Below are 9,107 nucleotides of genomic sequence, written 5' to 3' on the forward strand. Positions count from 1 at the left end.
GCAAATACCCATTTGCTGATGCTCGTGCACAGCTCACAGTGAATAGGTGCTGTCAAGTCTGTGGCGGAGCCGCTTAGCCATTCCTCCCCCATAGTTACTTATTTATTGGCAGCGATGGCTGCGATGACAAGGCCACTCAGTCTCAAAAAGCCTCCCAGGCTCCACCGTGTCCCTTCAAGCAGCAGCGTGAAGATCTGAACAGCCCCAGGCCCCCGGCTTGATGATTTTGACGCAAGTTAGTGTGTAGCAGGGATGTCGGGTGCATTCAGGGGGCTAACCGTTCTAATGTGTTTAGTCTCCACCAGCCTCGCCTGCATGCCTGTGTGTGTGTGTGCGTGTGCGTGTGTGTGTGTGTGTGTGTGTGTGTGTGTGTGTGTGTGTGTGTGTGTGTATGTGCGTGCGTATCAAAGCAAGAGGAAGTGTCACTTAATAATTTAGTCGTTGGTTTCGTTCATCCGTCCCCCATCCATCCATCCATCCATCTATCCATCCATCCATCTATCCATCCATCCATCCATCCATTCACAGCCCTTTATGTCTTGCCTCTGGGAATGCGGAGGCCATCCCTCTCTCTCTCTCTCTGTCCCTCTTTCTCTCTCTCTCCTCCTCCCTGGGAGTGACAGAGCGGTCGGGGAGAGGCGACAGAAGCTGGGGTAGGGTAAGGGTAAGGGTAGAGTGAGAGAGGGTAGAGTGAGAGAGAGAGAGAGAGAGAGAGAGAGAGAGAGAGAGAGAGAGAGAGGAGGGGGGACAACAGTGAAGAGGTGTTATGGGTGACTGGTGTGGTAGGGATGTTGGCTCTATGTTGGTCTTGGTACTGTAGGTGCCGGGTTGAAAACCCCACAGATAATAAAGTCTCTCAACACTGCTTTGCTGGACAGATGTCTCTCGAGCCTAATGGCTCTTCATCAGAGAAAGCACTTGCCCTGATGAAGAATCATTAGGGCTTGAAATGTCGTCCAGTGAACGAGAGTAGAAGCAAAAGAGGGTGCGGGTTCTTCCTTCTTTATTCGTGTCAGGGAGGCAGTGCTAACACGCAAGGGGTTGCCTCGCAGCAAGAAGGCTCTGTGTTCGAACGTGACTGTGTGGAGTTTGCATGTTCTCCTCGTGTTCACGTGGCTTACTGTACCTCCGTGTCCTCTGGTTCCCCCCCCACACACACCATAAAATATGTGCATGTTTGGTACATACTCCTGCCATGGCACCGGCATTAAGACTGGGGTTGATTCCCAGGCGCCGGACTATGGAGTATGGCAAAAATGTTTTTGGCAAATGAAGTGATTCTCATTCTAATTCTCATACCAACATGGTGTTGGACGTCAGGCTGAGCAGCAGATTAAAACCAGGGTATCGGTATCACAGCATTTCTCTGATACTACAATCCGATACTAAGAAGAGCTGTGTTTAATATGTCAGGAATGAATAGCCAACCATAACTCGATTCTCTGAATTTTTTGGCACATATACAGTAGTAGGCACGTCAGATCTCTCTAATAGACAAAACTATATAGTATACACATCTACAGTATAGTCTATACCTCAATAGGTGTTTGTCCTGTGCTCCCAAACAAATGGTCTATCTCTGTACTGTTAAGTGAAAGTGGATGGGATTCGCACTAGGTATTGGCTGAAACTTGGCTGAAACTTTGACCATTTGGAATAAAGACGTAATTTAGTGTCTGAGTCTCCACATTTCTCAGTCAACACAGTAGGACCTTGAATGTAGACTAAATCACTAAATGACCTGCTCATCCCACCTAATTGTGTGTGTGCTTGTGTCTACATGGTTCTCATTCCAGATGGTCAAAGATTTCCTTTGAATCGCCACTTACTTTTCCTATGTTGCTTTTTCAGTCACTGTCTATGAGGATATTTAGCATCTTATGGACTAACCCTGGCCTTATACAATCTATTCTGCTAAGACAAAAACATGCTCATAATCAAATTCAAAACGTACTTTTTTGAGTTCCGGTTACAGCTATGAAGCCCTGGAGTATTAGTGGTTACAGCTATGAAGCCCTGGGTATTAGTGGTTACAGCTATGAAGCCCTCGGGTATTAGTGGTTACAACTATGAAGCCCTGGGGTATTAGTGGTTACAACTATGAAGCCCTAGGGTATTGGTGTAGTGAGTCTGTTCGTGGTTACAGCTACTGTATGAAGCCCTAGGGTATTGGTGTAGTGAGTCTGTTTGTGGTTACAGCTATGAAGCCCTGGGGTATTGGTGTAGTGAGTCTGTTCGTGGTTACAGCTATGAAGCCCTGTATTGGTGTTGTGAATGTGCTTGTGGTTACAGGTACTGTATGAAGCCTTAGGGTATTGGTGTAGCGAGTCTGTTCATGGTTACAACTATGAATCCCTAGGGTATTGGTGTAGCGAGTCTGTTCATGGTTACAACTATGAAGCCCTAGGGTATTGGTGTAGCTCTGTTAACTCACTACCTCTAGAGCTCTGTTAACTGACTCGGTCTAGAGCTATGTTTTTTATAATTAATTTTTTTTTTTTATCTTTCCCCCCCTCCTTTTTCCGTTTTTCTCCCATCCCAATGTTAGTCGTTATGCCAATTCCCAATCCCCTTCCTGGTCGTTGCGCACTCTACCCCCTACCGTCGGTCTGGGAGGGCGGAGACTATCACATGCTTCCTCTGACACAGCCCACCACTTCTTTTCACCTGGCAGCGCGGACTCTCACTGGGGGAGTGTAACGTGTGGAAGGGTCACACTACCTCCCCCAGATCCTTCCCTCGCTGTGCAGGCGCCCCGACCGAACTGTAGGAGTCACTGTTTACAACGACCAGGAGTCCAGGACCCACCCCACCGGCTTTCCCACCCGCTGACACTGCCAATTGTGTCAGTATGGACGGCCGACCAAGCCGGAGGTACGGCAGCTGGATTCGATCCCACTGTCTCTGCGGTGGTAGACAGACGCTTAGTCCGCTGCGCTAACCGGCTGCCCGAGAGCTATGTTAACCTCTTAAACCATTGGCCGTGAAACCAGAGAAAAGTCGGGTTTCGTCGCCAACCGTTGAGCGCCAAACCCGACTTTTCTCGGGTTTTGATACTTTGATCTTTTTCCTTTGATCCCTGTTCCAAACACTCGCTCGGAGCTGCCTGGGTCTCCCTGGCACAGTTGCCTACGTTGGAATTGCAATGACGATCGAATCAGGTGGCAGTATCGCCTACCTTTTGAACTGGGGATATCAGTTGTCTTCCAGTACTGATTTACCTCCGGCTGCTTCCGCCTCGGAGTGGATCAGGACATAGCAATCGGGAGGAGATTTGGTGCCTCAGACCTATTCTTTCCTGTATGGTAGCCATGCCCAATATACACGAGTAATTGCAATCGCCATGGGACGACTGGGATTTATTCATTTTGGAGTACCTTCTGACTGAGTTTTTTTTTAACCTAAAACATGCTTCTGTACCGATCACAGTGTCGTATTTTACCGGATCTATAACATGCTTTTGGTAACGATCGCAGTTCCAAGTTAAAACAACCCCCCCCCCCCCTTGATGATTTTGTGAAGACACATATTATGGTATATACCATTGATTTGGAAGAATTTGGAGTTTCAGGCAAGCAACCCAAACGATTTGGGCATAATGCATATATAACGCCGCATATCTCGCGATCTAGGAAAAAAGACACTGGATTATTTTGGAAACGGGCGATGTTTAGCATGGAATAGCGCACAAACTACAGTATGTAGAAATGAACTGGTTAGTCAGTGTTGGACTATGAACAATGCCTGTCAAATGAGCCATACTATTGTCTCCATAGCTATAATACAGAACACACGATGGGTCCGCAAACATCGCTAAAATGGTCAATAGCGCTGGCCAGGGTTCGAAATTAACGGGGGCTTGGGGCATAATGCCCTTGAAAATGGACAAAATGCCCTCGAAAATCAGTTAAGGGGGGCACTTAATGACCCCGACAGTTTACTAATTATATATATTTATCCGGTAATGGAGCGTCTGTGTATCGTACGGTTCAGATGACGCGCAAATAAAAAAAATCATTTGGCGGAGCCGGTGTTCTGCACTGGCTGCAGGCAGCAGCAGCAGCAGCAGCACTGCAGCCAGGTGCTAGTCAGTTTGTGTAAAAATGGCACGCACAATATAAATCAATCTTCATTACGACTTTAAAAACATAGCCATTAACATTACATAGGCCTACACACATCTTGCCATAGCGTTAGCAGTTTGTAAACACAACGCACGTTTTAACTATGGTAGCCCGACGCAGCCCGCAAGCTAATACTGTACAGTCAATGAAATGTCACCGTAGCTACTAGCAAACTCGATTCTTGTACCGGATCTCCTCACTGGTAAACAAGAATACCCTGAAGACTCTAGCAGGAGCACTCATTCAAGGGTACTACGACTATGCTTGCACCTCATGGTACCAAAGCACCTCAAAGGCGCTAAAAACAAAATTACAAACATCTCAAAACAAACTGGTCAGACTACTGCTTGACCTTACTCCTAGAACCCACCTCACCCCTGCCCACTTTGACAACCTAGGATGGCTTAGAGTAGACGACAGAGTACAGCAACTTGCAATGGGCCTGGTCTACAAGATACACTACACGACCAAGGTACCCATGTACATGACAAAATACTTCCCAAAGGTCAGTGAATACCACGATCACAACACCAGAGGGAGCTCCACAAATCATGTTAAACCCAGATTCGGCTCAAACAAGGGACTAAACACGTTTCGCAATTATGCCACATCAATGTGGAACGCCCTACCCAAAGCTGTAAAGGAATGTGAATCACTACCCACTTTCAAAAACACTCTCAAAAAACACCTAAGGGAGACTGCAACTCGAAACTGGCCCCTGTAAATGTCCGAACACAACCCCCTCCAATGTACAGTAAATTACCAAGTATGGTCTTGTCAATAATCCAATGTACAGTTTTGTTTGTACAGTTGTACAGTGTCCCCCACCCACCCCTCCTACCCCCCCCCCCCCACTCCTACCCAACCCCCCCCCCCCCCACTCCTACCCAACCACCCCCCCCCCCACCCACCCAATCACCTCCAATGTACAGTCCCCCCCCACCCCCACCTACCCAATCCAATGTACAGTTTCTACGTCAAATGTATATACTCTTTTTTTTCTGGACTCTTTTTGTATCACAAACAGTACTGTAATTGCAAATATGGTATGTCATAAATGTATAGATGTAGCAGTACTGTCTATCTGTATGTCATGTATGTCATATATGTTACGATGAATTGAAAATGGGGGACCCTGATGTAAACAAGACGAAAGTCTTTCTCTGGTCTGCATCCCCTTAACAATTGTATGTATTGAGCTGTACTGTACTGTACCCATTCTGCAATCTGTTAATAAAGTTTTCAATCAATCAATCAATCAGCAGAGGAGGAAATGGGAGTCTGAGAGGCGGGGTGTTTAAAGACAATGATAGGCGTTTATTCAACATCCAAGAAGGCTAACATACAACTGTGTTTTACTAACTCCAACCGGGACTATTGCCGCTTTTCCACTGCATGTTGATGTTATGAACTCCTCCTAACGTTACCGGAGCTGATAACATTGCCTGAGCTGGTGGTCCGTGACGCTAAAATGTCCGTGGGGACCCGGCGCCAACCCATAGATAGTTCCAACTCACCGAATTACGTAATCCACCACAGTTGCACTCAATATTTAAATAATGTTAGTCTAAATAAATGTAGACAGAAACATAATAATTTTAAGCAGAAAACGAATCTTTCCATTAAGAACTGACAATCAGGGAATTTAAACATGGTTGACATTGTTTTTGTGTGTTTATTAAAGAAAGGAAAGTCTAGTGCTGGCTGAGCATATTGTTTGTTTGCACTAAGTTAATACTTTGACAAATGTAGCCTATATTTTTCAGTCAGTTCGGTCTTTGTGTGCCAAACATTATTTAAGGCTGTAAACACTGTAAACCTTTTATTTTATTTTTAATAAATGAGAAGCATGTTTAGATTTGAGTGTTAAATTTGTTTTAATAAAAATTAACGTATATCGAACTGAAAACCGTGACCCCAAAATCGTGATACGAACCAAACCATCCATTTTGTGAACCGTCCCACCCCTACCGTTTATCATAAAAATGCAGTGCCCCCGAAATACAAAAAAAGCCCCAGAAAATCAATTAAGGGGGGCAAAAAAAGCCCTTGAATTTGAGTCAATGAGTTAACAGAGCTCTAAAGCTAGTCAGTTAACAGAGCTCTAGAACTACAGTAGCTAGTCAGTTAACCGAGCTCCAGAGCTAAAGCTAATCAGTCAATTTAACAGAGCTCTGAAGCTAGCTAGTTAGTTAACAGAGCTCTAGAGCTAAAGCTAGTCAGTTAACCTCTTACCACGCCGAATTTGCCGCCGTTCGAATGCCACCTCATCAATTCCGTGCCTCGGTTCTCGAGTTACATGATGATACACGATATGTCATGATTGGTGAGCGTTGTAGCCAACGTAGGGCTGGGCGATATGGCCTAAATATGATATCACAATATTTTCTGACCTTTCGGCGATACACGATACACATCACAATGTTTTTCTTTTTTACCCCAAATAATTCATTATGAGGCTTACCAAGACAGTATTTGAGTTTGCAAGCTAACATTAAAGGCAAAATAAAATACCCATGCATTTAACATTTTTATATTATATATTAGATTTAGATTATTAGATTATATATTGCATATGAGATATTATATGATTTAGATATGAAATATGATGAATTGAAAATGGGGGACCCGGATGTAAACAAGACTAAAGTCTTTCTCTGGTCTGCATCCCCTTAACAATTGTATGTATTGAGCTGTACTGTACCCATTCTGCAATATGTTAATAAAGTTTTAAATCAATCAATCAATCAATAGCATTTTAATGAAACTACTGTATATATGTATGTCTCTAAATGTTTTGATGAATTGAAAATGGAGGACCCTTATGTAAAAAAGCCGAAAGTCTTTTTCTGGTCTTCATCCTCCTGTACTGTATTGTACCCATTCTGCAACCTTTTAATACAGTTTTCATTCATTCATTCTGACGGAAACAATCATTTTGATTGACAGTCGAGTCTGCCAATGACGTCACACCGCTTGCACCCGCCCTGCTGTTCTTAGCACCAATCGGCAAGCGCTATTAGTTTTGACTTCCTGAATGTCCTGTGTGCTGAACAACAACAAAGCTACTAACGTTAGCTCCCCGCGGCCGTCGAGTAGGAGACCAGTGCTCCACAGGATGACTAAATGAGGCATAATGATTTTACTACAACGAATGTTATAATAAAAGCCTTTCCATACATCTGTCTGATTGAAAACTTTATTAACAGACCGCGGAATGGGCATATCTCCGCACGGGCTGAGATATGAACGAGTAACGTGTGGACAGATTGACGCGACACAATCCTCTTGGGCAAAACATCACGATATCCACGATACGTTGAAAAAGTGTATCGTTAATGAACTGTACCCGATATTTATATAATATCGTCATATCGCCCAGCCCTAAGCCAACGAGTGTCCACTTCTAACGATATCCCACGTGGGGGGGGGGGGGGGGGGGGGGGGGGGGGGGGGTGAATATAGGAAGTTTTGGTGAAAGTTGAAGAGCGGAAATTAGTTGTGACTCAGATAGGGCTGACCTTCGAAGCTTTTTTTGGCAATCGAAGCTTCGGGGCCGAGCTTCGATTTTAATTCGAAGCTTCGAATTTTTTTTTTTTTTTAATTAAATCTTTTTTTTTTTTTTTTTATCTTATGTTGTGGGACTTGGAAGCACTTTCATAAACGTTGTTGTTTTTAAATGTGCTCTATAAATAAAGTGGGTTGGATTAATTAATTAAGTAGCCCCTTTCGTGACTGAGCCAACAAGGTTTCACTCGGCTGTGTGATTTAATTCAAGGTGGATCGCTGTTGTCGTTTGAACAACTTCAGATTTCATGGGAACTACCAATCCCCAAATCAAGAATGTTTAAGATGAATGAAGTAAGATTTTGATTATTTGAAATATGGCCTGTGTAAGACTAAACTATGCACAGAATTATGTCAGTCTACAAGGTCCGGATTCTACATGGTCCGGCAATGTAGACCTTGTAGACTCCACTACAGACCAATTATCAGTGAATGTTCATGCATTTTTAAGAAGGGCAACTTCCACAAAAAAACAAAGAACTCACCAAAACATCTCAGTAGCACCTTATCTAAATTTTATTTCCTATATTGTTTATTCATCCCAGTATCTTTCTTTCTTATTGTGTGGAATTCTACAAGGCATGTAGGTGTATATGTATTTGAGGATGATATCCTTCAAACAGGCAATAGTGATGATATAATTTGGGCAGTGCTGAGCTGGGTTACTTTCCTCCAGTGTATTTGTCCCCCGGCCCCACCCAATGGCCCATGCGCGCACACACACACACACACACACACACACACACACACACACACACACACACACACACACACACACACACACACACACACACACACACACACACACACACCCACACACACACACACACACACACACACACACACACACACACACACACACACACACACACACACACACACACACATTTACATTTAGTCATTTAGCTGACTCTTTTATCCAAAGCGACTTACAAGTTCTGTACGACAAGACAGCAAGAAGGGTACAACTCTATCAGCTGAGTAACAATGTTTATCAAAGTGTTGCGTGTTACAGTGTAGGTTAGTTTATTAGGAAAAGTGCATGACAGTAAGGTTAGTCACGGTTAGATTTTGTTTTTTGTTTTAATCATTTCAGATAATGGTTGAAGAAGTGAGTCTTTAGTCGATGGCGAAAGATTGACGGGATTCGGCTGTCCTAACTGGGATGGGTAGTTCTCACACACACACACACACACACACACACGCACACACACACACACACAAATCGAAGTAAAAAAAAATATGTTGAAAAAAAAAATGAAAAAAAAAATTTGATTTTATTTTTATTTTTTTTACTTCGATTTTTTTTTTAATGTTCGAAGCTTGTGCCATCGAACGAAGCTTCGAAGTATTTAAGACAGCCCTAGACTCAGACTTCAGAACGCACGGTGGTGATGACCACAGAGGATTTTGGAA

This window comes from Notolepis coatsorum (assembly GCF_963971535.1).
Source record: "Notolepis coatsorum genome assembly, chromosome: 7".
NCBI classification, from domain to species: Eukaryota; Metazoa; Chordata; class Actinopteri; order Aulopiformes; family Paralepididae; genus Notolepis; species Notolepis coatsorum.